The following is an 8,553-nucleotide window of genomic DNA, read 5'->3' on the forward strand; positions in this document are numbered from 1 at the left end:
TTTGGGTCTCAGGGTTGGAGCTTGGGCTTGGGGTGCGGGGTTAGCTCTGGGTCCAGGGTGAGCTCTGGGGTCAGGGGCTCGGGGTCAGCTTCGTGGTCAGGGCTTGGTTTCAGCTCCGGGGTGGTGCTCTGGGTCAGCTCCGGGATCTGGGGCTCAGGGTTAGCTCTGCGGTGGTGGCTGCGGGTTCAAGGGTCTGGTGTCAAAGGCTTGGGGACGAGGGTCCGGGGTCACAGCCCCTTTCGGAGTTCAGCACCACGTTTGGCCTGTTCTGATCTGCTCGATCCCTTCATTTCTGTGCTGCAACACCACCATCCACGAGAAGTCAGGTAGGATCTGAAGACATTTGACATTGCTAAAGAATCAAACCTCAGCTGTCAGTTTTAGCCCTTTGTATTGTTTTGCTGGAAGATAGTTTCATTTTTGATTTTGTAATACGTTCTTCGTAGAGGTTATTTTAAGCAGACAAGTAGGTAGCCTTCTTCCTTCAGTGGAATTGTGCAGGTTTTAGCTGATCTTTGCACATCTGAGCGATTGCCCAGTGGTTGTTCTGGTCTTGACATGTCTCTAAAACCTTTGTCTGCCTCGCCCCTCCTCTTTGTGTATTAAGACGCACGTTTGTGCAAAAATTATGTACGCTGTGCATAAGATGCCCAGTGGTTATGGGGCATTTTCAGCATTTCACAGATAAGGCTCCATGTTTACTTAATCACTTAAGTCCTGGCTTTAAGCGTAGGCATAGCTAATGATTGTTACTCAAGTGGTTATAAAGTTTAAAATGTTTGTTTGTTTATATATATATATACACATGTATATGTATGTATATATATAAATGAAACGGAGTCTGTGGAGTAAAAGACTTTTCTGCTTGTTGCATATACTCATGTATCAGCAGACTCATACGCAAGCTGATCCAAACTGGGTGCCAAGCTGTGCCTTTTTTGTTGCCCGGAATATGCAATCCGTGCACCTCAGGTGCACCTTGTCTATTAACTATCTCTTACATTGTGCCACCCCATTAATATCATTGGATGTACCCAGCGCCACCTTGGGACTGCACAGAACGTGGAAATTCCTAATGTTACTCTGTTAACAAAACTGACGTACTAGCCGCTTGCTGTTTCTATTTTTTTTGTTTTTCTTTTCAGTAGTCTCCCCAAAAGTTTTTGTGGACACGTTGTGTATCTTTTCTGTTCTTCCAGGATTCATTTGGCAGAAAAGAAGACCATGAAATCCGAGGGCTGTGGACAACCATCTACCCGATGGTTGTTGCAGATGCCTTTGGTCACGTTATTTGTCCTTTTAGCTCGCCCCTTCCTTTATCTTGAGTTGAATTTTTTTGCAGTGCTATGTTTGCAGTGGTAACATTGCTGTCAAGGTGTTTTTGACTAAAAATGATTTTAACTGTAATAGTGAATTCACTGAGTGTGGCTTTGTATAATGACTCCCACGATCATAACATTTTTTTCCTTTGTCACAGATAGGAGAAAAGCTCTTTCCAGCGAGATAGAGAAGGAATTAATTATACCTCTGCCTCATCCTGTGAGACCAGAAGACATGGAGTAACTGTAAGCTGCGATTCTCAGGAGACATACTAAGAGTCTCAGGTTCCTTCTCTGCCTGCCCCCCAAGGCCTTAGGGATGAGAAATCTTAGGCTTAATGTTTTTCCCTATGAAATACTGTCGCGTTAAGGGGTGTAGCTGACTAACTGTTATGGGTCTGGTCGGATTCAGGGTACTGAACTATCACGGTCACGGATTCACCAGTAACGTAGCATGTCCTCGCTCTAGTTGCGTTCAATGAGAACTATCACAGCTAGGAAAAATGCATTGAAGGGCAGTTTATTAACAGCAACAGGGACACAGGTTCTTTGGATTGCTGGAGATAAATTCACTGTCCGCAAAAGCAAGGGAGCACGCATGAAATACACAGGTACTCATCCTGGCTATTAATGCGTTAAAAGGCACAAAGACTCTAGAGATTTCTAAGTTTCCATGGAGACACCTGGTACAACCAAGTGTTCAAATCTTACCCCACGACATCCCAATGCGGGGGGAAGAAAGGCTCAGCCCATTGACTGATCCCGGAAGTCAGAAAGGTATCCTTCGTGATGGTATCTTCCCTAACATCCCCTTTCACTTAAGCCAATTTACATTATCCGCCCATCTATTTAGTGACCAGGATGGTGTAAAGCTGCGACAGGAGAGGTTCTGGCTAGACATCAGGAAGAGTTTCTTCACCGAGAGGGTGGTTGCACACTGGAACAGGCTCCCCATGGAAACAGTCACTGCACCAAGCTTGTCGGAGTTTAAGAAGCGTTTGGACTGTGCACTTAGTCACATGGTCTGAATTTTCGGGTTGACCTGTGTGGTGCCAGGAGTTGGACTCGATGGTCCTTGTGGGTCCCTTCCAACTTGGGATATTCTATGATTATTTTCTGTCCTTTGAGGTGGAGCTTGAGTGACTCTATTCAGGCATATCTTGGCTATGATTGGTAAAAAGTTTTCTCACTTTTGTTTAAAGGAGAAATTCAGAGCGCATGCTCAGTGAGGGGTGGTTGCACCTTGGAGACACGGAGCTTTTGGGATGGAGGTGTGTTTTGGTATTATAATGATGATATAATGAGCAAAAGTTCACTAGAGTACAATATTTTTTCAAAAACATGACAGGTCATTGGCTCTGGGTAGCAAACGTGCAGCTTATCGGTCTCGGTGTGCACAAGAGCATCGGGTCCCCATCTTGTCACAGCCTATCCGTGGTGTCTCCACTCCGCTCTGTGCTCTGTACTGTTCCTTAGAGTCAGCACACCCACCAAGTTCCCCTAGTACAATAGCATGTAAAGTTGGAGGCCTAGGGAACACTTAGGTAGCGCAGCTACCCCCCACCCTGAAAGCTTCTTCAGTGCTGTACATTTTTTTTAAAATGTGAATATTACTTTAATTTGCTTAGTTACTTCAGGCAATTACTCCACAAATACCAAAAGCGATATTGAGAAGCCTACTTCCAGCATCTCCGTTGGTGATAATAGCTTCATACTTCTGTGTTTATCCTCGTGGCTTTTCCTTTCAAATACTGGAAAGGCAGAGACTGTTCAACAGAGTCATCTCTGATCCAAAAACCAAAACTCTGATTTCATCCCAAACCAATGCTGTCTGATGTCAGTAAGAGTAAAATTGCTATTACTCTGGCCGTCGCAGTTGTGCCTCTGTTGGGCTCTCTGTCCAACCCTGTTGATCACCCCTGTCCTGCTCCCTGCCCCCGGGGTGGTTCTTCTGTCCCTCTGTCCTGCTGGCTGTCCGTCCACCCAGTTCATCTCTTGCTGCTTGTGTCCCGCTTGTGCCCTTTTCCTTTTTCTTCCTCCTTCTGCGCATCACAGCCCATTTCCGCAGGAGGCAACCGTTCCCCATGGGATGGACGCCGAGACGGACAGACATACCTGCTCGATGCCTGAGCCCCGCAGCCCCCCAGGGGAAGGGGAGAACGTCCGGGCAGGCAGTTCCGCCGCAGTCTCCCTCCCAGAGTCCTACACGAGTTTAATGAAGTTCGCTTTCTGGCTTGTGCTGCCCTCTGTGTTTGTGGCCGCTGTAAGTGGCTGTGTCACTGGGTGCAGGTTCCTGGGTGTGGAGGGGGCAGTGGCTGGGGGGTTGGCCCCGTGTTCATCGTCCGTGGGGGAGCCGTTGGATACAGACAAGCGGTCTGGGTGTGGGGGCCACCCTGCTGAGGAGGCTGCAGGCTGGGGGGGGGGAATGGCAGCAGTGGTGGGGGGAGGCCAGCGCTGCCTGTGCTCCCCGGGTCAGGTGCGCCGGGGCTGGTCTGCGTGGAGCGAGCGATGGGCGAGCGTGACCCGGGCGGCGGCTGCTGCGAGGGAGCAGGTGAGGGAGGGCCTGGGGGTCCCTGGGTGGGCGGGAGGGAACGGTGTTGGGGAGGCTGGGTCCTGCGGGACCGGCGGCGGGGTCAGGGAGAGCCGCGGGCGGCAGGCGCCGGGTCAGGAAGCAGGGGTTCGGCTCTGGGGCGGCGGCCGGGAGCCCCTCGCCCCGCAGCACGCCGGGAGTTGCGGTCTTCGGGCCCCGGGCTTCCCGTCGGCCACGTCGGTTTCCGGAGCATGCCGGGGGCTGCAGTTTCACGTTGCCGCTCGGCACGGGGCCATTTAGGAGGGGCAGTTCCTTCCTCCGCGCCATGGAGCGGGGTGCCTGTTCTTGCCGTTTCCGTGTGGTGTTCCTCGCGGCTCCCGCCGCTCCCCTTAACGCGCAGCCGGCCCCTGGAGCCGTCCCGGCCGTTCCGCTGCCGCCCACGCACGGAGCAGGCACGCGGCGGCGCCCGGTGCCCGGCGGCCGAGCCGCGAGCAGTGCCGGGGGCGAGAGGCGCTGCGGGGACGCGTGGCTCTCTGCTCCCGCCTGCTGGCCGCAGGGGGTACCGCAGGCGGAGGAGATGCGCATGCGCTCTAGCCGTTGCCAGGCTTCGTGCCCCGCAGCATGCCGGGAGTTGTGGTCTTTGGGTTTTGAGCTTCCTGTGGGCCGTGTCGGTTTCAGTGGCATGCCGGGAAATGTAGTTTTTCACGTTGCCGCTCGGCTTCCCGGCTGGGCAGGGCACGCCGCTCAGGGCGTTATTTCCTCCCCGAGACGGCGCGGGGTGCGTTTTTCTGCCGTTTTCATCTGTGGTTTTCCACGCGGTTCGCACCTCTTCCGTTACTGAGAAAACGGTTTGGGAAGCCGTGCCTGCCGCTCTCAGGATGGGGGCGGTAGCGCCCTGTGCCACCACCCGCTGGCGAAAAACATCAGCAACGCAGGCGGAGCCGTGCAGGGCTTCACAGAATCACAGAATCATCCAGGTTGGAAGAGACCTCCAAGATCACCGAGTCCAACCTCTGACCTAACACTAACAAGCCCTCCACTAGACCATATCACTAAGCTCTACATCTAAACGTCTTGTAAAGACCTCCAGGGTTGGTGACTCAACCACTTCCCTGGGCAGCCTATTCCAATGCCTAACAACCCTTTCGGTAAAGTTCTTCCTAATATCCACCCTAAACCTCCCCTGGTGCAACTTGAGCCCATTCCCCCTCGTCCTGTCACCAGGCACGTGGGAGAATAGACCGACCCCCACCTTGTCACAGCCTCCTTTAAGGTACCTACAGAGAGCGATAAGGTCACCCCTGAGCCTCTTCTTCTCCAGGCTGAACAATCCCAGCTCCCTCAGCCGCTCCTCGTAAGACTTGTTCTCCAGACCCCTCACCAGCTTCGTTGCCCTTCTCCGGACTCTCTCGAGCACCTCCATGTCCTTCTTGTAGCGAGGGGCCCAAAACTGAACACAGCACTCGAGGTGTGGCCTCGGGTTTCATTAGTTAATTTAATCACTGATACTTTACAGGCCAGTAATGACCTAGCTGCCCCAGTGTATTGGGTTCACATGGCAAGGTTCTGGGGGGGGCTGCAGGGGCAGCCCCCACAAGAAGAATCCAGCAGCCACCCTGTGCCAGATAAGGGACAATTTCAGCCGGCCCCAAAGGGAGCCCACCACTGCCCAGAGCCAAGCCATGAGCAGCACAGTCCATGCCTCTGTGAGAGCACATCCAAGAAAACGAAAACAAACAAATGACAAAAACGGGCTGCTCAACAGCAGCTGGGCGAGCGAGGAGCAAGAAACCTCCCTGCAGACACCAAAGTCAGCGCAGAAGGAGGGGGAGGAGGCACTCCAGGTGCCGGAGCCGAAGCCCCCTGTGGCCTGTAGAGAGGCCCCTGGTGCAGCCGGCTGTCCCCCGTCCCTCCCCAATACTTGGGAAACTGACCAAACATCAAGCAAATATACCGAAACTTCTAGACTGTTACTTAGATAATGCCTACATCCTCTTTCCCTGCTCATTCAACTTCAAACAGCTCTGTCAAACACTACATACCACACCTTTAACACCTTCAATAACTCTTTTAACACTTCTTTCTATCCTTCTCCAGCCTGTACTTTCACCAAAGGTTCTGTCAGGGGCCAACTTAATTCCATACTTTTTTTCCCTCCAGGATGCTGAAACAACATATCAGTATACCATATTTAATCCAATTTTCCTTCTCTCCTTCTTCCACTCCGGATATTCCTACCTGAAGTGGCCAGCCTGGTCACACTTAAAACATCAAAGCCTGTCCCTGCTAGGATTCAGGCTGCAACACAGGCAGCCTTCCTTGCCTGCCATTCCTTCATCTCTCTTCCTCTCCTTTCCATCCTGGCCCCGACTCCCCCTGAAGATTTTCCTCCTCTTTCTCCAACCCTTTGCCTCACTACCTGCTACACTGTGAATACCGTTAGTTTCGCTCCCTGCTTTTCCTTCTCATCTCGCCTCCTGACACACACCTTCAGGGCCTCTCGCAGGAGGGCCCCCCCAGTGACTGTTCACCACATCCCCCCATCTTCTGGAGCTTTTTCTGTGTATCTTGCCAGGCTTTAATCACAAAATAAACTTTCAAGAGCCCTTGGGATACCGGGTCCTTGGGATTCATCCACGAGTACTTTCTCATTCTGACCCCAAGTCTCTCATATGATTTCTGTGTTGCGCTTTATTATTATTCCAGCCAGGATCGGCAAGTGGGTATTTCTACCCTGCCGGTATTACCCCTGGTCCTGGAGGATGAGCTCTTTCCCATTCTTGTATAGCAGATCTCCTCCAGATCATTCCCATTTCTTCCCCTGTAAACAACATATTCAGTATAGACATCATTTCCCCCCAGGAGTATACGTTAGGTCCTAGGAACTGGTCTAATTGTTCAGCTAACCTGATGGGGTCCTCAATTAAAGACTTCATCTCCTTCTTAAAACCCCTAATACCTCTCTGCCGGTAAGGGGTGGGGGGAGTTCACCTAAGAGGATACACAGTTAGTGCTAGTACTGTTAGTATCAGGGAAGGCAAAATTCTCAGTATCTCTTCTACCTTGTTCTAATTCTTACCAGAGTCTAGAGTACGCTCTTCTCTAGGGACAGTGTTAATTACAATCCCTGTCTCCCTTCCTGGAGCGACTGCTGCTGCCACCAGTGCAATATCAGAATTATAGGGAGCATAACTTGGCTCCTTCTCTGAAAAAGGAATCTTCTGGTTTACATATAAATTTAAAGCCTGAATTTTCATCAGACTCGTATTTTGGCCAAAATACTGCTGTTTCCTTGATTGGTTCTTTTGTCCAGACTGATACACAATATTTAACCGTTTTCTTCTTTTATCACTTCCTCCAATTTTGGGATTATTTTTCCAATTTCTTATCATTCTTCAGGAAGAACTGTTGGTAGGCACTCCCCCAGGGATATCTCCCTGTCCCCTGGAACCCATATTTTCCCATTTCTCCTAGCCCTTGTCAGTGTGCTGCTACAGAAATTTACCTCCTGCAAGGTACCACACACTAACGTTCCGATTCTGGAAAATGGGGGTGTACTGCCAAGCACTTCACCATGCAAGGGCTACCGTACACCGAATTTCCCAAGACTCTTCCTTTCTGTCTCTTATCTCACGCTTCGTCCATCTCCGGCCATGCCCCTCGTGGAGCTATGGAACCGCGGATCAGGACTCCACACTCGCTTCGTACAAAAGTTCGCCTCAATCACACATCACACAGAGTCTCACCCGACCCCCAAAGCAATACTTAATATTTCTTAGCTTGGTCTGTGCACGGAGTTACCGGATCAATTCTTAAACCCGGAGTGCCTACCTTCTTCCCTTCCCCAGTACTTCACCGATCCTGCCTCTTTAATCATTCTCGGGCCCTCTGTCAGCTCTCCGCAGAACCGCCACCCTCGATGCACAGGACCGCTGAAATCAGCGGGGCATGCCTTCCTGCTGCTGCGGCAGTGGGGCTCCCCGGTAGGTGACTGGATCCTGGACGAGCCCCTAAATTGTGAGAAACACTCTGTAGCCAATAACGTAGGCTCAGGCGAGGATCTCAGTGAAGCAGCTATTTTATTCGCGATTGCAATGGCGGGCGTCCCACAAGCAGGAGCACACCTACTAGTTCCATAACACAGTTTATATACTTTTTCGACAACCAGGACCCTCCCCTGTTTCCCCACTGAGTGGGCAATCCAGGTTCACAATCTATCCAATGCTTCACAGACAATACATGCATGGCCTTCAGTTGCCGGCCTGTTAAATTTCAAATTTCTTTCGACTTTTTTAATGTTTGAAGTGGTAATGTTTCTTTACTTATCTGACTTGACACCAATTGCTCTAAGGAGTCTGGTTGTTTGCATTTTACAAGGTCGTCTGCTAAGCTTTCTTATCACTGCAAGCATATTTCAATACCACATTCCTTACCTTTAAACAATGTAACTCTATGCAAAAACATTTTTATTCCCACACTTCTAACAGCACGGGGGGCCGGAAAGTAGTTCGGCACCAGGCACACACACAGGGAAAGGCGAACTGCTGCCCCTTCTTTATTATACTGAGCAAATATGAGCATAACTCCTTTTTTTTTTTTTTTAACAGCTCTTGTGGAGAGTTGTGTTCAGGGAGATAATTATAATTCAGTGTAGGAGGAAAATACAGATGTGAAATTATCATAATTCCTTCCTACAGCTGAATT

General features: G+C 50.7%; 1 long non-coding RNA gene across 1 annotated transcript; it reads left to right on the forward strand.

Moving 5' to 3' along the window:
• Positions 1-237: 237 nt before the first annotated feature.
• LOC121074534 lies at positions 238-3,517 on the forward strand. The gene is made up of 3 exons (XR_005822401.1): positions 238-326; positions 1,478-1,565; positions 3,375-3,517. It is a non-coding gene; the product is annotated as an uncharacterized LOC121074534 (long non-coding RNA).
• The last annotated feature ends 5,036 nt before the right edge of the window (positions 3,518-8,553 follow it).

Source organism: Cygnus olor, chromosome 9 (genome assembly GCF_009769625.2).
Source record: "Cygnus olor isolate bCygOlo1 chromosome 9, bCygOlo1.pri.v2, whole genome shotgun sequence".
NCBI classification, from domain to species: domain Eukaryota; kingdom Metazoa; phylum Chordata; class Aves; order Anseriformes; family Anatidae; genus Cygnus; species Cygnus olor.